Source organism: Natator depressus, chromosome 11, assembly GCF_965152275.1.
Source record: "Natator depressus isolate rNatDep1 chromosome 11, rNatDep2.hap1, whole genome shotgun sequence".
Classification (NCBI taxonomy): domain Eukaryota; kingdom Metazoa; phylum Chordata; order Testudines; family Cheloniidae; genus Natator; species Natator depressus.
This window is the reverse complement of record NC_134244.1, coordinates 77,229,145-77,255,189: the sequence shown is the minus strand read 5'-3', so window position 1 is coordinate 77,255,189 and position 26,045 is coordinate 77,229,145. Positions and strand designations below refer to the sequence as shown.

General features: G+C 45.5%; 1 protein-coding gene across 1 annotated transcript in view; it reads left to right on the top strand.

Moving 5' to 3' along the window:
- The first annotated feature begins 13,766 nt into the window (after window positions 1-13,766).
- Window positions 13,767-26,045, top strand: part of PCBP3 (poly(rC) binding protein 3) — a 107,911-nt gene continuing 95,632 nt past the window's right edge. The window contains exon 1 of the mRNA XM_074968225.1: window positions 13,767-13,833. The gene's annotated coding sequence lies outside the window, so the exon portion shown is untranslated. The remainder of the gene's footprint in view (window positions 13,834-26,045) is intronic.

Sequence of the window (26,045 nt, the reverse complement as noted above, 5' to 3'; positions counted from 1 at the left end):
ATTTCAGAAAGGGGAACTACACAAAAATGAGGAAGTTAGTTAAACAGAAATTAAAAGGTATGGCGCCAAAAGTGAAATCCCTGCAAGCTGCATGGAAACTTTTTAAAGACACCATAATAGAGGCTCAATTTAAATGTATGCCCCAAATTAAAAAACATAATAAGGGAACATAATAAGATCGCCGGGCTCAACAGGTAGTGATCAGCGGCTCGATGTCTAGTTGGCAGCCGGTATCAAGCAGTGGTCAGTCCTGGGCTGGTTTTGTTCCACATCTTCATTAATGATCTGGATGATGGAATGATTTGCACCATCAGCAAGTTTACAGATGACACTAAACTGCGGGGAGAGGTAGATATGCTGGAGGGTAGGGATAGGGTCCGGAGTGACCTAGACAAATTGGAGGATTGGACCAAAAGAAATCAGATGAGATTCAACAAGGACAAGTGCAGAGTCCTGCACTTAGGATGAAAGAATCCCAGGCACTGTTACAGACTGGGAATTGACTGGCTAAGCAGCAGTTCTGCAGGAAAGGACCTGGGAATTACAGTGGATGAGAAGCTGGATATGCTAACGGCATATTGGGCTGCATTAGTAGGAGCATTGCCAACACATCGAGGGAAGTGATTATTCTCCTCTATTCGGCACTGGTGAGGCCACATCGGGAGTATTGCATCCAGTTTTGGGCCCCTCACTACAGGAAGGATGTGGACAAATTAGAGGGAGTCCAGTGGAGGGCAACAAAAATGATCGGGGGCTGGGGCACATGACGTATGAGGAGAAGCTGAGGGAACTGGGCTTATTGAGTCTGCAGAAAAGAAGAGTGAGGGGGGATTTGATAGCAGCCTTCAACTACCTGAAGGGGGGTTCCAAAGAGGATGGAGCTCGGCTGTTCTCAGTGCTGGTAGATGACAGAACAAGTTGCAGTGGGGGAGGTTTAGGTTGGATATTAGGAAAAACATTTTCACTAGGAGGGTGGTGAAGCACTGGAATGGGTTACCTAGGGAGGTGGTGGAATCTCCATCCTTAGAGGTTTTTAAGGCCTGGCTTGACAAAGCCTTGGCTGGAATGATTTAGTTGGGGCTGGTCCTGCTTTGAGCAGGGGGTTGGACTAGATGAGCTCCGGAGGTCTCTTCCAACCTTAATCTTCTATGAAAATGTGAACCAAAAAAGTGCCACCCTGGCTAAACAACAAAGTAAAAGAAGCAGTGAGAGGCAAAAGGCATCCTTTAAACAGTGGAAGTTAAATCCTAGTAAGAAAAATAGAAAGGAGCATAAACTCTGGCAAATGAAGTATAAAAAATATAATTAGGAAGGTCAAAAAAGAATTTGAAGAACAGCTAGCTAAAGACTCAAAAGGTAATAGCAAAATTTTTTTAAGTACATCAGAAGCAGGAAGCCTGCTAAACAACCAGTGAGGCCACTGGACGATCAAGTTGCTAAAGGAGGCCATTGCGGAGACACTAAATGAATTCTTTGCATCTGTCTTCATGAATGAGGATGTGAAGGAGATTCCTAAACCTGAGCTATTCTTTTTAGGTGACTAATCTGAGGAACTGTCCCAGATTGAGGTGTCATTAGAGGAGGTTTGGAACAAATTGATGAACTAAACAGTAATAAGTCTCCAGGGTCAGGTGGGATTCACCCAAGAGTTCTGAAGGAACTCAAATGTGAAATTGCAGAACTGCTAACTGTGTTATGTAACCTATCATTTAAATCAGCTTCTGTATCAGATGACTGGAAGATAGCTAATGTGATGCCAGTTTTTAAAAAAGGCTCCAGAGGTGATCCCAGCTGGTAAGCCTAACTTCAGTACCAGGCAAACTGGTTGAAACTATAGTAGAGAACAGAATTATCAGACACATAGATGAACATGATTTGTTGGGGAAGAGTCAACATGGGTTTTGTAAAGGGAAATCATGCCTCACCAATCTACTGGAATTCTTTGTGGGGGTCAACAAGCATGTGGGCAAGGGTGATCCAGTGGATATAGTGTACTTAGATTTTTCAGAAAGCTTTGACAAGGTCTCTCACCAAAGGCTCTTAAGCAAAGTAAGCTGTCATGGGATAAGAGGGAATTTCTCTCCTGGATAAGTAACTGGTTAAAAGACAGGAAACCAAGGTTAGGAAGAAATGGTCAGTTTTGGATGGAGAGAGGTAAATAGTGGTGTCCCCCAGGGGTCTGTTCTGGGACCGGTGCTGTTCAACATATTCATAAACGATCTGGGAAAAGGGGTAAACAGTGAGGTGGCAAAACTTGCAGATGATATAAAACTACTCAAGACAGTTAAGTCCAAAGCAGACTGCGAAGAGTTACCAAGCGTTCTCACAAAACTGGGTGACTGGACAACAAAATGGCAGATGAAATTCAATGCTGATAAATGCAAAGTAATGTACATTGGAAAACATAATCCCAACTGTACATATAAAAGGATGGGGTCTAAATTAGCTGTTACCACTCAAGAGAGAGATCTTGGAGTCATTGTGGGTAGTTCTCTGAAAACATCCACTCAATGTGCAGCGGCATCCAAAAAAGCGAACAGAATGTTGGGAATCATTAAGAACGGGATCGATAATAAGACAGAAAATATCATGTTGCCCCTAGATAAATCCATGGTACGCCCACATCTTGAATACTGCCTGCAGATGTGGTCGCCCGATCTCAGAAAAGATATATTGGAAAAGGTACAGAGAAGGGCAACAAAAATGATGAGGGGAATGGAACGGCTTCTGTATGAGGAGAGAGTAATAAGACTGGGAGTTTTCAGCTTGGAAAAGAAACGACTCAGGGGGTGTTGACTGATTTTTGATCTGGCCAGAAAACCAGCCTAAATTCGCCTTCTTCTGTCATTGGGTCATTAGCCCCAAAGAAAACTTACAAGGATAAAGTTAACATAAAGTAACAGTTTTATTTACAACCCAACAGTTAAAACAGTAACAAAGAGGATAAACACTAAGGACTTCCAAACTATAATTATAAAGGACTGAATACAAACCCAGCTTCGGCCTTAACAACCAGGGGCTTAAAGCCCTGACCCAGAACTATATACTGGACAGGTGATCAGAGCCTCGATGTCTCTTTACCATATCTTGCAGCTTGGTTACAGACCCCCACTGACACGACAGGACAGAGCACTAGACGCAGGCTGTGACAACAGGCTCCTGAGGATGGGACCTCCAGACAGGTAAACTGACAACTCTGTTCTTCTCTTCACACAGGCCTTCCTCCCTGTGCCGGCATGTGTGAACGGGAACCAGCCGCGTAGCCAGGTGGAGGGAAGAGGGGGAGCGATCCAAAAAACAGGCCCCACCCGCTGCGGTGCTTTTACTCACCCGGCGGCGCTCCGGGGGCCGCCCCTCACTCGCTCCGGGTGAAGGTCCCGCCGCCGAGGTGCCGCCGAAGACCCGGAGTGCTGTCGGGTGAGTAAAAGCACCGCAGCGGGGGGCGCCCTTTTGGGGGATCGCTCCCCTTGTTCCCTCAACAGGGGAAAATGTAAAAGGCGCCAAGACATTGACAAGGCGCCATTTGTACTCAGTGTGGGAGTGGCCGCTGCCCCGCTCCCCCCCCAGCTACGCCACTGACTGGAACCAAAGGACAACAGATGGACGGCTATCCTCACAATCAGGTGTGTACCCTACTCCAGCAACCCTTAGCGTGGTGTCTGTCTGCCTCTCAGAGGGGCAGCCCTGTGTGACTGGAGGGCAGGACTTTTATACTGCCTTGTTTCTAGGCAGATTACCAGTCACACGGCCCACCGTTAGCAAAAAGAACGCTGAAGGGTGGGGAAGAAGGACACCAAACACGGAGTCCCAACAACAACTAAGGGAAATACAAGATGGCTATGCGGGGATAACTGTAAAAATTGAAAAATAAAGAAAGTTCCTCTACAGGGGGGATATGATAGAGGTCTAGAAAATCATGAGTGGTGTGGAGAACATAAATAAGGAAGTGTTATTTACTCCTTCTCATAACACAAGAACTAGGGGCCACCAAATGAAATTAATAGGCAGCAGATTTAAAAGGAAGTATTTTTTCACAGAACACACTGTCAACCTGTGGAACTCCTTGCCAGAGGATGTTGTGAAGGCCAAGACTATAATAGGGTTTAAAAAAGAACTAGATAAATTCATGGAGGATAGGTCTATCAATGACTATTAGCCAGGATGCACAGGGATGATGTCCCTAGCCTCTGTTTGCCAGAAGCTGGGAATGGGCAACAGGGGATGGATCACTGGATGATTCCTGTCTGTTCATTCCCTCTGGGGCACCTGGCATTGGCCACTGTCGGAAGAGAGGATACTGGGCTAGATGGACCTTTACTCTGACCCAATATAGCCTTTCTTATGTTCTTATGTCCAGCTTCTGTTGGTGAACGAGACAAGCTTTTGAGCCACACAGCACTCTTCTTGAGGTCTGGGAAAGGTATTCAGAGTGTCAGCTCAGTACAAGGTAGAACAGAGATTGTTTACCATAAACACCACTCTCAATTACATAGTAGTTTAAATCTTCCCAGCTCTACGGGTCTCAGAACATATTACAAAAATATATCTTGAATGTTAGGAAAGGCATCACAATGATTCAACATGACCTCCACCCCTCCAAACCAAAAACAAAAAAACTGAGGAAAAATTCTCTGCTTTGTGCTGCAGATCTCTCTCCATATGGAACCAGAGGGCAGGACATGCCACAGAGATCTGCAGTGCAGATAAGAGATATGCATGATATTTATCCCTGTAAGCTCCAGGTTCTCTACAAACCCCTCATTTGTTTGTTCAGATTTGGGTGAACGTAGCTCGAATCATCCCAAGTTTACAGCATTGTGGTTTCTGAACCTACTGACCCATATATATCAGCATCCACCAGGGGAAAAAACCCTGCATTTTACTTCCTTGAAGCCAGTGATTTCTGAAAAGCAACTAGACAGAGAATCGTTCATCCTATTCGGGACTGAGAGTAGAGTCTACGGGCAGGTTAAAAAGAATGCTGCATGGGAGTTACTTCAACATAAAACTGCAAAGACTTTTTAAAGGGCCGATGGAAAGCGAGGGCCGCAAAGTAATAATTGGTTCCTCGTTTTGAGACGAGTTCTATATCTGATGCCACTGGCAAATTGCTTCCACCCCATCTTGCTTTGGATCTGGTGCCAATGGCAATTGGTAAAGTGCCAGATTAGGAGTGCAAGGCTTTATGATTGAAGGGAAAATGTTTTCATGGGGAAAAATAGCAGCAAATACATAGCTGACTGTGTTAATACTCTGCAGGGTGGAGGGAAGAGGGAACGTTCTGTTGACACTACATGTTTCCATAATTTGACCCTTCCGCTTAATGTGAGTTTGAAGGGGAACCAGTAAAGTTAATTGCATTGATCCAGGAAGTGGATTATTTGTGCATTGTCCTGCCCTGAGGGGAAACAGAAACCCTGAACATTTGTTCCCTTTCTCACCATTGTTTCCTGCTTCCCCTTCACGCCCTTCCGAAGCAATTAGTCAGGGAGCCTGACCTACCACAGCACCCCTCACAGTGTGAACGTGGGTAACCTTGCTGGGGGCCATGGGGAAGTTAACATATAGGGAAGTGCAAAGAGATGGAAATATTAGTGTGTCCATTGTGTTCCATGTGTAGTGGTCCCACCTCCCATCCACTGAAGTTTCTCCTGCTCTGGTAAGCCTGGCATTCGCTTACTGTAGTGTATTGTCTTGTCAATTTCTGTGTGTACATTTTGAAGGCAAACACTGTGTTGGTGCTGATGTTCTGTTATTTCTCTTTGGCTACTGTAAAGATTAACTTGCTTGCCACTTTGACAGTTGAAACTTAAGTGCCACTCCGTGTTCCAGGAAACACATTTAATGTCGATAGTGACCGTTTATGTTAACCCCCAATTGATTACTACAGCTCAATAAAGCTGACATTTTATTAGCAGACAATTGCTGTTAAGTTGAGTTTAAATTCAGCAGGTATTTGTGAAGCATGCTGTAATTTGAGGAGTCCTCACACCACTGTCAGAGAACCGTTTAGATGAAAAGAAATTCCATATGATCCAAGAGACAAATTTCCTTTTACCAGCCAGGGAACATAACAGACAAAACATGAACACAGGTTCGAAATCCAGAAGCTGATTTAATGTGCCTGTGTGTGTATGTATATGATTTTCTCTAGACTAGGATTTTTCTAAATTTGAGGCCAATAAAGTCTGGCATAAATCCCCTCCCCCAACATCTGCATTGCTTTATCTAAAGAGAGTCTCTGTTCTTGAAAATAGTCAACCATTTTAATTTCAACAGTGCTTGTTCTGAGCCTTTAATCCGACTTGCTTTCTGTTGAGGGAGAAACCTAGCAAAAAATAATTTTTGTCTGCCTGTCTCCTATATAATTATTGAGAAGATTACTTGCAGCCAGATTTAGACGAGTGCACTTAGGTGGTGGATAGTGTTGATTTGGAGTGGAAGAGTGAGGATGGTGATACTGGAAGCAGGTGCATTTCCCCTTTTTCTTCCTGTCTGGATGTAATTGGTAGCATGAGGGTGTTTCCAAGCCAAGGGAGAATGAAGGGAAGAGCTGTGTTGGACTTGATGAGCCGGATTTGGTTTTGCTGCATGGTTTGGAGTTTTTGTCATAGTGAGTTAGCACATTGTCCCCACAACTAACACTGCTTGAAATAAAAGCATAGCATCCTTAACAATGGTGTTGTTCAGAACTTTCTTAGACCCACTGAAAACTCTATTTGAAATAATGTATCGCAAAACAAAGACATTCAAATATATACTTACATTCTAGACTGCAGGCTCCCCTTTTCACTGCGTCCCCCCATGGTGGAATGCAGCTCCCAAAATCAGGGGCTCCACCCACTTCTGCTTAGAATTCCTGAGTCCCCACCACCCATCAAGAGACAGGCTGAGGTTGGGGTTGCCAGGGCTGAGTGCCTGTGAGTCCTGGTATAATTGCAACACTCAGGGTGCCGACTGTGGGGTGCGGAGCACCACTGGTGTAGCACTTCTTCCACTGCTCTGAGAACCCACGCCCCTTGTAACACCACGGCTATCACAGAGTTCACTGGAGTAGCTTCAGCATGAATGCAGGATCAGACCCCATATATTATTCTAAATAACTACTGTTGTCTAATGTGCCAGCCATATCCACTGCTCCTGGGTGCTCCCGCCAGCAAAGCTGATAACATGGTAATTTCATTGATTAATTTTTTTCGTTCAGGACAGGATGGCGGAAAAACTCAAAACCAGACAGCAGGTGAAGTGTTGATTATACACCAGCCTTTGACACATCAATGGGAGTTTGCTGGCTCAGTGAGAGCAGGACTGGCCCTTAGATAGCACGCTGATTTGGAGCACCTGCCTTTTGCCTCTGGAGAGGGAGTTCCAATTCTGGCACGAGTTACACAGGGAAAACAGTGTGGTCTTCTCCATTTTGTTAAACAGTCAGACAGGTTGACATGACTAGCAAGCTCTAGCTGAGGGCTCAGCAGAGTCCAGGCTCTGGAAGATGCTAGGGCTAGGAGGCTGGTGTGGCAGTGTGGAAGAGAGACTTTGCACAGCACGGTGAGGACTTTGCCATGTTAGTGCTTTCACTGTCACAAGCAGTTACATTTATTCACAATCATTTAAAAAGAATTCCTCGGGGGTGTATTTTGAATTACGCAGTGGCGATATTTTTATAAAATATAATGAAGCTAGGGATGAGCAAAAACTAGCTCAATTCTTTCCTGCTCTTTTACAGCTTATATATATATATATATATATATATATATATATATATATATATGAGTATCTAGATAGAGATGGTACTTACAGTGGTTATGTACGGACATGTTAGAGATAAGGAAATTATTGGGAAATGGGCGTTATCCTGGACAAATCCCTTTCACTGCTAATTGCTGGGATTGTGTGCGTTCCTGGCAGGGTGCAATTGGTGTAGTCAAAAGAGACAGCCAGTGTGCCCAGCAGTAGCTCCCAGACAGTGTGTATGTTAGAACTTGTTTCTTTGCGGCAACGTTGGCTAAGCTGCCAGTGTGAGCCTCTGTATTCACCAAACACCAAGGGCTCGTCATGTTCTACCCGGGAACCCACTCAATATGGCTCTTTAATAATAGAAAAGCTAAAGACCTCTGAGCGAGAACAGCATCACCAGACACTGGTACGGTTCCTGGGTACCTGGGAAATGAGGACAGTGTAGAGTAGGAGTAAAAGAGTCGGCATGTTTGCAATGTGTTGTGATGATGTTGTTGTAAGAAAGGTGGATATTTTGCAGCCCACTTTCAAACGTATGATTTTTACTCTGGGGACAGGTCTCCACTTTTTCTGTTGTAGGGCTAAAACTGCAGAGCACGAAAAGAGCACTGTGATTGTTACAAAGAAGTGTTGCTCTGACACGGGGATGTCGCAGAATTTAGGGCAGCTGACAGACAGCATTCGGCACATCAGCCTGATGTGAAAATAGAACTTGAAGCAATCACAGTACATGTCCACAAGGATGGCCGTGCCACCTCTGGGAAGAGCCTTGATGTCCCAGTGGGTGGGAGCTGTCTTGATAAAAGACCATAGAATATCAGGGTTGGAAGGGACCTCAGGAGGTCATTTAGCCCAACCCCCTGCTCAAAGGGGGACCAATCCCCAATTTTTGCCCCACATCCCTAAATGGCCCCCTCAAGGATTGAACTCACAACCCTAGGTTTAGCAGGCCAGTGCTCAAACCACTGAGCTATCCCTCTCCAGGTGGCACCCTATTTGCAATTATGTTAGGTCTTGTATATGTCACTGATGCTATCTATGTTACTAGAGTCAGTCAGGCAGTGCTAAACTATCAGATGGATTTTGGTGGATGACATTTCTTCATCACTGAGTCATTTCTTCATGACTTGATCACATTTATAATGTGCAAGCAGAATAAAGTCCAGACCTGAAATATATGTATTTGGTGCTTTAATAAGGCCAATTTCACAAAGCTGAAAACAGTTATGAGCCAAATCAACTGGGAAGAAGAATTTAATCAGCAAAAAAAGTGAATGATAATTGGGAATCATTTAAGAACATTGTACTAGATGCCCAAAAAGTCACAATCTCTCATCTGAGGAAGAAGGCTATGCTGGTTAAAAAACCAGATTCGTTTAGAGGGGAAGTGAAGGAAGCTGTAAAAATTTTTTAAAAAAATTATATAACAAATGGAAGAAAGGGGAAGTTGATAGTAGTGAATATAAATCAGAAGCTAGGAATTGTAGAAAATGGATAAGGGAAGCAAAGGGACACAAGAAGAAATCTATGGCAATCGGAGTTAAGGACAATAAGGAGTTTTTAAAATATATTAGGAACAAAAAAAATCCTGACAATGGTATTGGTCCATTACTAGATGGAAATGGTAGAATTATCATTAACAATGCAAAAAAAGGCAGAAGTGTTCAATAAATATTTCTGTTCTGTATTTGGGGAAAAACAGATGATATAGTCTTATCATATGGTAGTGATAACACTCTTTCCATTCCACTAGCAGCTCTGGAGGATGTTAAACAGAATCTACTAAAGTAATACATTTTTAAATCAGCAAGTCCAGACAACTTGCATCCAAGAGTTTTAAAAGACTGGGCTAGGGAGCTCGCTAGACCATTAATGTTGATTTCCACTAAGTCTTGGAACACTGGGGAAGTTCCAGAAGACTGGAAGAAAGCTAATGTTGTGCCAATTTTTAAGAAGGGTCAGTGGGATGAGCTGGGTAATTATAGGCCTGTCAGCCTGACATCAATCCTGGGCAAGATAATAGAGTGGCTGATATGGGACTGGATTAATAAAGAACTAAAAGAAGTTAAAATAACATGCAAATTCACAGGGGTTTATGGAAAATAGATTCTGTCAAATTAACTCAATATCTATTTGATGAGTTTACAAGTTTGGTTGATAAAGGTAATAGTACTGACATACGATATTTCAACTTCTATATGGTGTATGACATTTTCATTAAAAAACTAGAACGATATAAAATTAAGTGACACACATTAAATGGATTAAAAACTGGCTTACTGATAGGTCTCAAAATGTAACTGTAAATGGGGAATCGTCATTGCGTGGGTCTGTTTCCAGTGGGATCCCACAGCGATCATTTCTTGGCCCTATGCAATTTAACTTCTTTATCAAGGATCTGAAAGAAAACATAAAATCATCACTGATAAAATTTGCAGGTGACACAAAAATTGGTGGAGGGGTAAATAATGAAGGGGACAGGTCACTGATTCAGAGCAATTTGGATCGCTTGGTAAGCTGGCTGCAAGCAAACACTATGTGTTTTAATATGGCTTGATGTAAATGCATATCTTTGGGAACAAAGAATACAGGCCATACTTATAGGATGGTAGACTATCCTGGGAAGCGGTGACTCTGAAAAAGATGTGGGGGTCACGGTGGAGAATCAGCTGAACAGGAGCTCCTAATGTGATACTGTGGCCAAAAGGTCCTGGGATCCGTAAGCAGGGGAATCTCAAGGAGGAGGAGAGAGGTTATTTCACCCTGTGTTTGGCACTGGTGTGACCGGTGCGGGAACCCTGTGTTCAGTGCTGGTGCTCACAATTCAAGAAGAATGTTGATAAATTGGAGAATGATTGGAGGATAGGAAAGCATGTCTTATAGTGATAGACTCAAGGAGCTCAATCTATTTAGCGTAACAAAGCGAACATGGGGCTCTTCGGTGTAGCAGAGAAAGTTCTAATAAGGTCCAATGGCTGGAAATTGAAGCTAGATAAATTCAGATGGGAAATAAGGTGTACATTTTTAATGGTGAGATTAATTGGAACAATTGACCAATTTTTAATCAAGATTGGCTGTCTTTCTGAGAGCTCTGCTCTAGGAATGATTGTGGGGCAGGACACAGGAGGTCTGACTAGACGATCACAATGGTCCCTTCTGGCTTTAGAATCTTTGACTCATGTAAAGGAGTGATTAGAGAACGTGTACTGCCCTGTAGACAAGCGGACAGGGCAGGCCACATGCTGTCTTAGGTACACCTCCGATCCAGGAATGAGGATGGAGCACAGATACACCCAACTAGCACTCTTCAGCACAAAAAGAATATATGGGCGAAGCTTGAAAAAGGTGCCAGAGTCAAGTCCTGAGAATGGCTGCCAAACTGTGCTGATCAGACCCTAGAGCAGCAGCGTGCTCATTACCGGAGACTGTGCTTATCTGGGCCACTCTGCAGAGAAATCCGGCAGGTCCTGGGTTCCCTGCCACGGCCAGAGCACAGAGCTGGGGATTTGGGGAGCGCCGGCACTGGTTCAGGTTCCCATGCCTCTTTGAAGGTGGAGCTGGAGCACCTATGTGTCTCGTCTCTTCTGTCCCCCGCTGCGCGGGGCTGTAAGTGTGTCCTTGTAGATACTACGTGCTGTGTGTGTTACTTGCTCTATCCTACATCCTCTTTCTGTGCTGGCTTTGTTAGGACCCCTGCCTGGACTCTCACAAGACAGAACTTGAAGCCAGCAGAGTGTTTCACCAACTGATCTGCACAGTTGTCTTGGGCCATTGGAGGGTTACTGAAAGGGAAATGCTCAGGTTTTAAAACCGTACGAACAAAACTGGTGACCAAATTTGAGGGGCTTTTGTGGCAAAAATGTTCACCAGTTTCCAGCCTTCCCCCCTCCCAGTGGTGAATGTGACTGTAGTAGACAGTGTGTGTTAAAAATGTACAACATCCTATGCGAGACGGAGTTCATCTTTCTTGGGAAAATCTCTCCAGGAAGAGAATGTAGGCGAATGATACTGGCTTCTGCTTCGATTGTGTTATAGCAGAGGCCCCGAATGAAAGGATTTCTGCCTCTAGACCCCTCTGACCAATCCTGAGGAACAAGCATCTTAAGGTTGTGGTTTGATTAATGGCGGGAACGTGTGTTGAGCCTCCTTGCATGGGGCTGCAAGAGTTCAACAGAGAAATGGGCCTTTTCTGGGTATTTTGCTTCATGAGCTTTGGAGACTTAAGGGTTACAGCAGCCCTGACTCAAATCAGCCCACAACTCCACGCAGAAGTCAGGCGCTGAGAAAACACCAGCCTACACCTTACACTGGAGCGGCTTTCCCGGCTGGAGATGCCAGATCCACAGTAGGTGTCGTCACACCTCAGCCACCAGCCCAGTGAGCCAGCTGTGTCCCTGGGGCCGTCTGGTGGGTGCAGAGGCAGGAGCCACTTAGGCTGCAGGAGGAGGAGAGCTGGTGCAGTGCTTGGGCTGTGGCTTAGAGCCCAGTGACCTGCCCTTCCCAGACAGCCAGAGCACGTCCGCTAGGTGAAAGCCAATCCCTGCTCCACTCGGTGCCCCCGGACCCATCCCTCTATACCCCCCCATTGCTCACCCGATGTTCTCGCCCCCTTGCTCCCCACAGGCTGCTTTGCTCTCACATGCCTTACCCCCACTTTCCTTTTTTAAACATGTTAATCTCTAGCCCTCCTGATGGTGGAGAAAAGCTTGAACCAGTGACCCCTAGAGGCTCTAGAGTCAGAAGTCCTCCCGCCGCCCCACAAACCCCTCCACCAAATTGCATTTTTTTAATCTCATGATTTTTAAGCCATCTCATTGACTCACAAACATTTGGGATTGGCAATACTAAAACCTAACGTGCCATACGGTGGGGGACGGACCTCCTACTCCATAATGCTCTTGTAATCACGCCTGGGTCCTTCCATGAAAACAGACTTGATCCAACTAGGATTGTTCCCCATTTCTTCTGCCATTCTCACAGCTGTTCTCATGGGACAGTGTTTCTCAACCTTTCTAGGGAAACAACCCCTTATTCAAAGTCAAAATTTTTCATGACCCCCTTACATTTATTGTTAAAGTGAGAGTAAACCATGCCTCAGTGATAAGGACAAGCCAATTCAGTGGAGTTGTGTGTTTCGGGCAGTTAATGCGGAAAACTGGACCTAGAAGGGGAAGGATGTGCAGGGGGCTGGGGGAACCAGATTCTCCTTGTTTTCGATTGTAAGTATATGTTCAATGTTTTATGGCCTCCCGATGAGAAACACTTTCCTGGGTTCTGAGGGTCGAAGCTTTACCTGCTCTCTTTGTCTTGTTCACGTGCCAGCTCTCTGTGTGATCTGTAGAGGGGAATCTACTGGCGAAGTTTGTTCAAATTTCACATTTGCCACATATAGCAGAAAATTTCCGCTCTTTGGGGGTGTCTACACTGTAATTAGAAACCCATGGCTGGCCTGTAGCAGCTGACTTGGGCTAAGGAGCTCAGGCTAAAGGTCTGTTTAATTGTGGTGTAGACGTTGGGGCTTGGACTGGAGCCTGGGCTCTGGGGCTCTGCAAAATGGAAGGGTCCCAGAGCTGGGCCTGGAGCCCGAGCCTGAGCCTAAACGTGTACATCACAATTAAACAGCCCCTTAGCCCGAGCCCTGCGAGACTGAGTCAGCTGGTCCAGGCCAGCCACGGGTGTCTAATTGCAGCGAGACACACGCTCAGAAAGGGTGCCGTCTGATTACTATTGGAGCTTTTTTCCTGTTCTTGTTGAAAGTCCTGGCTGGTTCATCCCCATGGCCTCAAGGCAACCTGATTTGCTCAGTGGCCTTTTTTTTTTAAAGTCATTGAAATGACAACATCAGTGTTGGGTGCTTCCCTGTTTCAAGGGAAACCAAGGGCTCTGGGAGAAAATAGGTCACATGCTCTTTGTCCCATGTCACGTGATTCCCATCCTGAGGCCAATGAGGTTTAGAGCCCTCTGTGCTTTAGAACAAAATATCACTGTAATTTTTTCCCCTTAGCATTTCTCATCGTTTCCAAACGTGAAAAGGGCGACCATCTGTCTGAAACCCGCATCAAACCAAATCATTTCTAAAGCAGCTGTTTTTTGGAGGTAAGAAGATTTAAAAGATCATATTGGTGGAAAACCACTGCTGTTAAATAACTTTTCCGACAAATAAAAATGAGTGGGGAGCATGAAATATAAAGGTAGTTTTCGATACCAAATGCGACAAGAGAGCTTTGAAGTCTTTTAAGAGGCTTCTTAAGTGAACCTCTTAAGAAGGTTTCTTTAGACATATTTAAAAATCTATGATAAGACAGCCATGGTAGAATAGATTTAGAAATGGTTACAATTTTAAAGAGAACAAAATGAACTGAAGGTCAGCTACTTGAACAATTTAGATAACTTAATAGCTATTAGTTTACTCTTTTTTATAACCAAGTTGGATAGTGAAAATAGTAATTGTTTTTACCTTGGTATGGTGTCTAATTTATTTCCATAACCTACTGTTTTATCAAATATTTCAATATAGTAAAGATCATGTCATTGGGTATTAATATGCCCCATCCCAAGTGTTAAATCAGAAAAGGCTAAATATGCCTAGTAGGTGTAATTTACAGTACATCCTTCGTATATTGTCTATAATATGCATATATGGAGCACAGACAGTATGAAAACAGAATTGGCGATATTAATGTATTACAGCTGGAAATGGTAAAAAGGAAATGATTAATTTCGGTATGACAAGATAATAAAAATCAAAACATGTATGTTGTCTATATAAGAGACTTTTATCACTTGTGAATTAAAAACCTTTGGCTCGCCATTGTGAAATGCATGCAAAAAGTTGTCTGATATTTACCATCTTTATGTTCGTGAATTAGTGTCTCTAATTCTTTTCAAACAATGAGGGAATATATTTAACTAGATTTTGGAAAAAGAATACATTTTATTGACAGTATTCTCTTTTCCTTAAAGTTAAAGTATGTTATGAAAGGGTCTTTTGCTTTAAGATTAAGTTGTACATTAGATAAATTGTTTCTGATTCCAACATGTTCCTATTACATTTTCTTATAACAAGTAAGTTTAAGTTTTATGTTAACATTTCAGAAAGTCAAATATTTATTTTTTAAATAGTGTTGCATAGATCAGTTGTTCAGAAATCCTAAAAGATCACCCTGGAATTCCAGAGATTTTTAGACAGTTGCTTGCAGAAATATTTTTTATGTAGTTCAAATCTTCTACCATATGTCATTTAATTTTAACTACGGAATATAATACAATTTTCTGTCACTCAGAAGTCATGTGAAAATAACTCAGAAACAATGACACTTCAGCACTGCAACTAAGATACAATGAAGGTCAATGATTTTATAGACAGATATATCAAAGACGGACATTTTCCTGCATTTCCAAATTGAAAAATCCTGAAAAGTTGTAGCTCTGGGGAAATATTTTGTGTTATATTTATGACTACACAATTTCAATGTTGTGCAGTAATTATTTTTTAAAAAAGCCCTGAATCTCAGATTTTCCCTTTTTTGTGAATTTTCTTTTTCTGAATTTTTTTTATGTTCTTTGACTTAAAACTAAATATTTATTTCTTTGTCCTGAATGCTATGATAAACGTTTTCCGAATCTGGTTAGATATTTTAAAATATTCGTTTCATTGTGATCTCCTTTCATAAAAAAAAAAAAAAAGAGAGAGAAAATCCTTTAAAATGGTTTGAAGACTGTTTAAAAGTTTGTATTTGTGGTGGGTATGTAAATTCCCTCATTCCCCCATATCTCTGTACCAACAGATTAGTTTTGAAGCACAAACTGTCACAAATTACGAGCACAGTATAATTCATGATACGGAATCCATATTGACAATATGTATTTTGACATATTGGAAGCTGAGTTTATTGATGGAACATTAAAAAACACGTATGTCAGTACAAAAAGACACAATATTTCTTAAATTGCAAAATATTTCCTAAATTAAAACAAGAACTGCTGTGTTATCAGTGGTAATTTATGTGTCTCCTGGTGGAAAAATTAAACAGTAGCTCTTTCTAGAGCGATGTGATCTTCGGTTTTGAGTTTAAAAATATGCTGTCCCATTTTTCTAGAAATAAAAATAAACCAGAATGAGATGGTGTTTGTCTTGTTCTAGAAAAATATAGCACCCCACTGCCCTGGACAATTCACATCCCCCAAATCATGAGAATTGTTTGCTGAAATAACATGATACGTTGACAGCCCATTAATTGCTAGAATGGAGTTTGCATTGCTTTCTCACTGCTGTTTTAGCTATTAGAACTTTCAATTTTCCATGACACGTATGACAAAGTGTATTACTTTATAAATATGATGAACCAAAATGTATATTCTTTTCTGGATTATTAACTTAAAAACATAAGTTTTATATTCAAGTTTGTTGGGTCTAGAATGTCATTAGTGGATGAGGTTTTTTGTGTTGCTTTTGCTGTGGAGAGTGCAAAAGGATGCTTTGCATGCGTAAGATGTTGACTCTGGAGCACTGCTGAAGTGTTTTACTGTCCAGTTCCTTAACAGTTAACAGCACAACGGATTATTTCACAACAAAATATTTAGGATTGCGCCTACTGGCTAAATGGATACGTTGTCGCACCAACATCAAGGGTGAAAAGGGAATAAGGAGCTGCTGAAGGAACATAGCATATCTCGGAGGTGTGCGTGCGTACATGCGATCAGATTACAGTGGCAGGTTGCAGCATGAGTGACTTGAATTTACAAATTACCACCTATACTCCTTTTAAAAGCTGAAAAGGAAAAATAGTTTGATTTAATTAATTTCAGCATCCCAATATGAAAGCTGTATCTCTTTGGGGCTCCTACCAGGAATGTCACATCGGTTATTTCCTTCTGTCCTGCCTTTACCATAATATATATATTATATATATTACATATATATATTATATTATAAAGTTTTGTTTTGATTTTGAGCTTTTTCCCTTTCTAAAAATTAAAAAAAAATAAAAGGAAAGGTAATTTCAAAAGGAAAAGTTGTTCCAATCAAACAGTTCACGTGCTTCGTTTTGAAAATGTCAAAACAAAACATTTCAACTTTTAAGGATTTTTTTTTAGTTTGTTTTTCAACCAAAACAATTTGCAAAAAACAGCACACATTCGTGAAATGTTTCTGTCTGACTCAAATCTGCCTTTTTCACCAGAAAAAACTTCGGTATAAAAATTTCACCCAGCTGTCTATATATCCCTTTTCACCACTTTTTCATCTTTGTATGAACTGGTAACACATATATTCCATTTGTAAATGTCTTACTGTTCAGAAAATGGATCCTTAAACACAGTGCTAATGCATTAGGGACATGCTATCAGATGCACAGCTTCACCTCCTCCCCTCCCTGTTTGGGTCTTTGGGCTGCAGGGCCATAGGGAGGGAGCAGTCGGTGCAGGGACTGCATTGTGCATGGCCCTTACATGGCTGGGCTTCCTTCCCCCACACTTGCCTAAGGACCAAGCACTATCTGCGGCCCTGATCCTGCAAACACTTAAACACATCTGCAACTTTACTCACGTGAGTAATCCCCTTTCAGCCAGCGGGACTCCTCACATGAGCAAAGAAATACAGAGGCTGCAGTGTTGGCAGCATTCCAGCCTTTCTAATTAATAGCCAAGGGCTTGATCCTGAAACCCTTACTCATGCAAGTAATCCACTCACTTCAACTGGCTGATCCCTAATGAATATACAGCATTACTAATTAGCCATCCTGGTAACCCCCCGCCCAACCGACCATTGGTCTGAGAGGTGAATAATAGATGAGAGTAGCTTTGGCTCCCGCTAGATTGGGGTGAAGCTGATTTTTCAACAGATCAATTAGTCATTGGTGTATTTTGCCCACTGCTTAGTCCCGGGGGTATACAGGACCACTACAGGAAAAAGGAAAGAGGAAAACAAAATCTTCTCTTGATTTTAATCTAGGTTGAGATTTAGCTGAAGTGAAAACAGATCTGCAGTGACAGTTTTTGAGCCTGCTGTCAGGGTCTGACTCGAGCCTGCTCGGCGCATGCACCCTCAGCATCTGAGGGGTGCATAATGATTTCCCAGATACATTGTCCTTGCCAGCTAAATACAGACATGATGGTGTCCCAATGAGCTTAGATGGCTCTGCGTTGCCCTGCTTTATGACCTTTGTCTTAAAAATTCAGTGTATACCACCCGTAGCTGAATTTAGTCTCTGATATATGCTGAGGAGTTACTAACAAACCTACTTAAGCTCTGCCTACACCATGGAAGGATCAGATTATATTGTTGTAGTCAGTGTCCCTTGCATTCTGCTTTTGCAAAAATGCCTAGCTAGGACAAACCGATAGGAAGTGGTATCCATAGGTGCTGGAATGAGGGGTGTTGAGGGTGCGGCAGCAGCCCCTGGCTTGAAGTGGTTTCCTTCACATCCAGCGTTTACAGTTTGGTCCAATGGCTCTCAGCCCACCCACTGCACACAATGTTCCAGCACCCCGGTGGTATCTCTTTTTAAAATATGTTTTTCTGCAGTGCAGGCTGCTTGACCCTCTGTGAAGTTTGGGTCAGCTGATTTCTCTAAACCCTTATTTTTCCAGCATTCATAACCAGGCAGTAAACGAGTGTTTCATTGCAGAGACCTGATATATCCTGTATCAGCCAGAGGTTCATTTATACAAAGCCAGTTGTGCTGAGTCTTTAATGGTAGGAATGTCGTAAACAGATCCAATACAACTGTACTCTTTTCTGCCGCTCTTCCGCACATACCAGGTCAGATTCTCAGCCCTAGATCTGTCCTCTCTGCAGTACCTGAGCAGTGTGAAGAGGATGTAATCTGGCTGCAGCTGGCCAGTGGAGAACTCCCTCAACTGGACTTGCCTCCTACACTAACTTTGCCCTCACCGCAGACACAGGGCATGGGTCGGGGAAAAGAAGGGGGCATGCCAGGGTGGAAAGCAGAGCTCTGTATATCCATTCCCAGCTGCCACGTGGTCCCCTGGGGACAGTAGCTAGCTGGCATAAATTAGAACAACTTCCAGGCTGCTTTAACTCACCCTGGGGCCTGGGCTGGGGCAGCTGGAGATCAGGGAGCTGGAACCAATGTCCTGACACTCACCCTCGGCACTGAGCAAATCTTGATGCAGGTAAGACTCTGACCCTCAGGACTCACCGAGGTTCTGTCCGGGGTGGCCGCTGAGCCGTGTGGGTGTTGTGCGTGTCCCCCTGTGTCTGGCTGTCACTCAGTGGTAGTGGGTGGCCACTGCATCACACCTGTTCAGTCTAGGGCACTGGGGTTGCGTTGGTCCATATTCGTGGTTCCACAGCTAACCCCGCTGGCCTCCCCCCACGAGTTGCCCTGTACCCTGCCACCGATGGAGACTCCTGAAGCACTGTTCAGTGGGGTACATGGTGGGGCAGTACGTTCAGGCTCTCTCTGGCCTGCCCTTTTTGGCAGTGGATCTGTGTTGCCCTACCGTCCCCAGGCAGACAGAGGGTCGGGCGTGTGTGTATCCTACTCCTGCATTCATTCCTGTCCGGAGATGCTGCACTCAGTCTTGCTTCACATGATAGACACCGTAGGTGCCGCTGGGTCGGTTGTATGGAGATGGGTTATGTGAAGCTCCCAAGTTTTGCTAAATGTGGATCTGTGAGGATTTGCAGACGCGATCCAGGGCACCCTTTTGAAATGCAGATCATAGAGTCATAGAATATCAGGGTTGGAAAGGACCTCAGGAGGTCATCTAGTCCAACCCCCTGCTCAAAGCAGGACCAATCCCCAACTAAATCATCCCAGCCAGGGCTTTGTCAAGCCTGACCTTAAAAACCTTGAAGGAAGGAGATTCCACCACCTCCCTAGGGAACCCATTCCAGTGCTTCACCACCCTCCAAGTGAAAATGTTTTTCCTAATATCCAACCTAAACCTCCCCCACTTCAACTTGAGACCATTACTCCTTGTTCTGTCATCTGGTACCACTGAAAACAGTCGAGCTCCATCCTCTTTGAACCCCCTTTCAGGTAGTTGAAAGCAGCTATCAAACCCCCCCTCACTCTTCTCTTCTGCAGACTAAATAATCCCAGTCCCCTCAGCCTCTCCTCATAAATCAGATAGATTTTGTGTATTAAACTTTGGCAGAAGCACCCCACAAAATCTGCCTTTTGTTTTCTCAAATGTAGGTAAGAAACACAAGATCCAAACCTGAATGTCCACAGTACTGGGGAGTGAGTGGATCTGGGGTTTTGCAGATAAAAAGAGGATGGATTCCTGCCTAAGGATCTAGTAGGAGCTGCTCTCCATGGTTAATAACAATGCGTAGCACTTGTGTATTTATTTCGGTCCTATGCAAAGTCTACACTGAAGCTTGACCATCCAGCACTCTGGGCGCCCTATTTGAAAATGGAAGAACATTGTTTAAAATAATGGTTCTTTGTATTTCAGTAGTGCCCAGAAGCCTCAGGTGAGATCGGGGTCCCATTGTGCCAGGTGATGTACAACCACATAGTAGGAGACTGTCCTTGCCCCAAATTGTTTACAATCTAAATAAGACAGACAAAAGGTGAGAGGTACAGAGGCCTGGCCAGCCTGGGATAGGACCCATGTCACTGGACTCCCTGTATATTTTTCCAGATGTCCCACCTTCAGTTTTCCATGCAGTTTTCTGTTATTTTCAATGAGGGCTCACTGATTCCATAGCTTTAACTTGTAATTGTCTCCCTCCCATCCGTCACGAGATCATCCGGAGACTCAGCAGCCTGATGACCCAGATCCTCAGCCCCGTTATGGCCACGGGACACAAAGCTCACTTCCCAGGGCAGCTGGGGATTGTCCCTGCGTTGGGGAACTCCTGCCCTCCATGGAGCCGGCGACGCTGGTCCTACTCCAGCCACGTGCATTCCCGGCTGTGGAAGGGGACGGGGCTAGAGTGCAAGGCATTCTGGAACTCCCTGGCCAGTGGGGAGCCCTCAATGGGACCATTACAAAGCCGTATAGGTTAGAGCAGGCCTGGGGGAAGCCATCTGCTCCCCCAGGTCCTTCGCGCTCAGCGCCCCTCACCTGCACTGAAGGCTGGGGGCCCTTGTTCTGACCCAGCCATTTTCAGTAAAATAGCTGGTCATCTAGAATCCCGTTGGCTTCAAAAGCAGCAAGAACAGGGCTGGGCCAAGCTGGGGGGATGCAGCGGTGTGTGAGGGCAGGACAGCCAGGAGAGCAAAGACTGCGCCGCACGCTCGCCTACACCCTGCCTGCCAGAATGAGGGTCCCAGCTCTCGCATGCGCTGTCTGTTTCCTCCCTCCGCCCCTGCTGGATTTGTCCTGTGGGAGGTGGCACCAGAGACCCCCAGGAGGGATTGGGATGATACTTCCGGCGGAGCGGGGTGGCCCAAGGAAAGACGCACGGACTAGCCTCCATGGGTTGGGCTGGGCTGGGCCCAGCACTCCCACAGCGTCAGGCAGGGAGCTAACTAACAGGGCTGCTGTATGGTCAGGGTCCCTCCCAAGGAGAAGAGGACTTTCCCCTCTGGAGCCTCCGCACGCAAGAGTCGCCAGCAAACAGGCCTCACTTTGTTTTTAATCTCTGCATTTTAGTGAGATCCTGCTCCCATTCGGTGTGACCTGCCTCGTGAGGGGTGACTGGGGGGCGCCCATCCCTCCCGTTGTGCCGGGAATCGGGTTTAAATTTCATAGCACAGTGTGGTGTTGCTGGGATAAGATGGTAATGCCCGGTGGCCTGCAGAGCGGCTGGTGATGTGCTTGTATCACAGGGTCTTAGCGCGGTCTCCTGCCAGGCCAAGTGTGGAGGGTAAGGACGAGCTCTTGTGCCCTGAGCTTCCTTGCACAGAAACAGGGCTACAACGTAAAGAACTAAAATGCACCCGCGCTTGCCCTTGTTGTAATAGAAAGGGTCACAGTCAGCCGGAAGGAAAGAGCCGGCCTGTGAATGATCTGAACCGCAGCCGAGCGTGTGAGCAGCTAACGTGACTGCACAGGGTAGCTGCTCACTGGGTCCAGACAGCGCTTGGCTCGTGTGCTGGAGTTGTAAGGGGGGAGTAACAGCGTCCCCTTCGGTTCCCTCCCTCATTGCACCTCCAATACGGGAAGTGGCTTCAGCATCTGCTTCCCAAAGACCCTTCCCTTGCAGTCTGGGCAAGAGGGTTAGCTTGATCCTGCCCTGGTGTTCTAGAGCAGGGGGGTTGGGGGCAGCCAGCTGCAAAGAGCCCCTCCTAAACACAGTCGAGGCGCCTGCATTCTTAGAGGCTCATGCATGGTCCACACAAAGAATGAATGAGGAGCTCCCAGGGCCTCATCAGAATCCGGCTCCTCTGGTTGTATCTGCAGTGGTGAGAGCGAGCCAGGGCTCAGACGGCTCCCTGGAGAACCAGCCCCGCTGCTCCACAGCTCCCTGTGGCTTGGCTTGCCAGGGGAGCGCGCACAAGAAAGGCAGACTGCAGCCTGAAAATCCCTCTGTTATGGAAGTGCGTGTGTGTGTGTGTGTGTGTGTGTGTGCATGAGTGCACGCATGCACAAATGCAGAATGGGTGTGTGCAACACTGGAATCTAGCCTGTCAGACTAATTGCTCCTCAGGGCAGGTATAGTTTAAGGGTAGCAAACATGTCAAAGATCATCACCTTTGTCATCATCGTCACCACTGCTGGGTTCACGCTCTGTTGGCCCTCTCCCCTGCATTCTGCCCACAGTTCTGTCTCTGCCAGGGACACATCTAACCTTCCAAATCTCAGAGCAACTTGAAACAATTACAACAAGGAGCCTGGTGGCACCTTAAAGACTAACAGATTTATTTGGGCATAAGCTTTCATGGGTAAAACACCATCTGAAGAAACATGCATCTGAAGAAGTGGTGTTTTACCCACTAAAGCTTATGCCCAAATAAATCTGTTAGTCTTTAAGGTGCCACCAGGCTCCTTGTTGTTTTTGTGGATACAGACTAACATGGCTACCCCCTGATACTTGAAACAAACACACAGGATACAGAGAATTGCCCCCGCACAATATAGAATTATTCCTCCCTTCCCCTCCTGTCCCTAAAAATATTACACCACTCTGATCTCAGGAGAGATGGCATTGAGTCCTGGATGAGTGACAGGTCCGAGGTTCAGCATCTCAGGTATCTGCTGTGATGGAAAGAGAGGCATTCCCTCCTCAGCCGAGAGTCCGACACCTGCCCATGCGAGGACTGGAGAAGGCAGACTGCAAAGCTGGCACTGTCACATTCAGAAACGCTGCTTTACATCCGGAGGACTGGGATGCAGGGCTGAGACCTTGCCCATCGTCTCCAGATTTCTGTAGCTAAAGTGGCACATGCGTTCAGACCTGGTCCATGTTTCCCGGGATTAAAAACAAAGCGAGATGAAATGAGTTAGCAAAGATTGCTTTGCTCTCCGGATGAGAGGATTTGAGGAACATCGCTAGCTCAGTGGATTGAGAGCCAAGGAAGATTATTGGGATGATGTTGCCTATGGATTAAAATGAGAACGGTGAATAGGCTCCAGCAGAGTGAAATAATGGGGGAGTCCCAGATGGGGAGGTGGCCGGGTGTCTGTTTTGTGTACAAGATCACATGGGTTGGCTCCTCACCCTCTCCGGCAGCAGACGGGAGTGCGTGGGAGAGGGGAGGTGCACTGCAAGGCACCGGGGAGAGCTCATCTGTGGAAGCGACACTGAATTTATTTTTAAAACATATTTTAAAATTGGGCTTGGCAAGAGGGATGGCGTAAAGTGCAGCTCCAGAGCCCTGCAGAGCGGGCCCCGCAGAGGGGACGGGACGGACTGCCACGCCACCAGCGCAGGGCCAGAGTCTGAGGCCTTTGTGTGGGGCTTATTCGGTCCAGCTCCTACAGAGGTTGTGGCATAAGGACAAAGCAAGGACTCACATCCCATGGTGAGCCCCAGCCTCCTGGCCTAGATCTGCTCCTACCAGGCAGTCCGCGTAGAGCTTAAAACAAAGGACATTCCCACAAAGAAACATCTCTGTTGCTGAAGGGGATGGATTGCCCCTGCGTGCAAACCCTTAAAGCAAGGCAGTGTCCAGCGAAGGGCTGGTTCTGGGACCTACCTGAAACCCTATACAGCAGAATCAGCATTTCCACAGGCACACTCTACTGTGTGGAAATAAGTCACATCCCTCCCCCCCACCCCCTGCCCAGCGTATCCGGGACTCGCCATCACAGTATAACACAAAGCTCTGACCTCAGAGAACAGCCCCTCAGGCCGTTGGCGGTGCAAGCAGACGTGTACTGACGATGGCGAGATGGGGTGAAGGCGTTCTGTGTCAGGGTGATCAGGAGGAATGTGGGGTGCTCTTTGTGGTATTTCTTGTTGGAGGCCAGTAGCGAATGATTTCCCCCCCTCCCCACAGCCGTGAGGAGGAAGCAGGTAGGGGCTGTGGCTCAGAGGGAGGTCTGCGTGAGAGCAGCTCCTGGGGTGATGCCCCAGATACACCAGCCTGCGCCCACGGCTGTGCACAATCGACCAGCCACAGATTGGTATTGAACGGTGACTGCTGTGCACAGGGTGTGTATCACTACAGTCTCAGTTCAGCCCCACCTCTCTCCTGTCTCACACCTCGTCCTCCCCGGCCACTAGCCTCAGAGCTCCCTTCATCCCCTCTCCCCACGGGCTCCAGGGAACGTCCCATGTTAAGGCCCTGTTTTCAGTTGCTTCGAACTTTGCCCAACTTTAACCGTCCCGACTGAAACTTTCCACCTCGGGCGTCTGCCTCAGGCTGACCTGCCTGGGGAATGCGTCAGCAGTATCACAGAGCCAGACTATGGGAAAACCTCCATTTTTTTGTTTTGCCCATATTAACAAAATGGCCGCAAGTTTTTATTAGTAAGATTATGTTAGAGGCTTTAGCACCCTCCCTCCTTTTGAGCAGGGAACTGAATTTGGCCAGGGGGCAGGATTGCCAAATCATTTCTGAAGTATTACAGAGCTCATGCCAGAGTTGTCAGGGCCTTGTGAGTTCCCCAGAGCGCCCGATACTTATCAATCAGCAGCATTATCAGTAGAGTCGAAATGGGAAATGAAATGATTCCATCTGGACAGCTCAGCATGTCGGGAGCAGAGATGAGTGAGGACTGAGGAAGGTCAAGGTGTAGGTGGGTCTACATTCATGCTAGAAAGGAGATCGCTCCTCTGTGCAGAGGGGAGAGACTAGTGATTGGCTGTATATTGAGATCACTGACGGAATCTTGCATTTGGAGATGCGGCCAATGTGAATCCAGGACTGAAACACCAGCCCATATCATGTAACTTGTCAGTGCTTGGGGTTATTAGGATAAACTTTCTAACTATAAGGACAGTTAAACTCTGGAATAGCTTCCAAGGGAGGTTGTGGAATCCCCATCATTGGAAGGTTTTAAAAACAGGTTGGAGTAACACCTGTCAGGGATGGTCTAGGTTTACTTGGTCCTGCCACAGTGCAGGGGGCTGGACTTGATGACTTCTCGAGGTCCCTTCTAGTCCTACCTCTCTGTGATTCTATGATTTTGGGTAGGGTAAATACACCAGAAAAAAGCTTTTCACACTGTTTGGAAAGGTTGCATGATGGAAGTTACAGAGTTTTGTTTTGCCTTTTGCCGCTCCGTCACTTTTCCAAAGTCAGCGATATTTCCAAAAGTTACCGTCGAGGAAAAAAGAAAACAGTTATTCATTCTATTGCACTCAGGGGCAAAATAGAAAAAAGGGGGAAAGGGAAAAAATGAAAATTATAAATAATTTAAAAAAAAATTCATTGAAAATGTTGAACCCCCCCCCGACGGTTCCAATAGAAACAAATTTGAAATTTTGAAATATTTCACAACATTGAGTTTCCATTTTCTGACCGACTGTGCTCACAGTGAAGAGTTTTCAAATCTATCGATGGAGTCAAGGGAACATGCAGCTGGTTCCCTGCACTGGCTGCTCTCCCCCTTATTACTTTACTCTGGGGGGTGGTGTCATGGCCCAATCGGCAGCTCAGTCGGAATGAGAGATAGTAGGTGTGTATGGGGCGGGGGCCTGACAGTGAAGGGCCTTCAGAGTGAAGACAAGCAGCTTACATTTGATGCGCTAGAGAAGTGGGTGCCAGTGGAGGGATTCAAAGAGAGGAGCGACATGGGCAAGGCAATGGATGTTGCAGTAATTGAGACACGAGATGATGACACCTTGGATGGGAAGTTTAGTTGTGTGGATGGATAGGAAAGGCTGTGTCTTAGAATCAGCAAGATTTAGACATATCCTGGATAGGAGGCCCTAGAGAGAGGTCCGAGTCCAAGATGATGTCCGGGTCATGGCCCGAGTGACAGGTTTGATGGTGGTG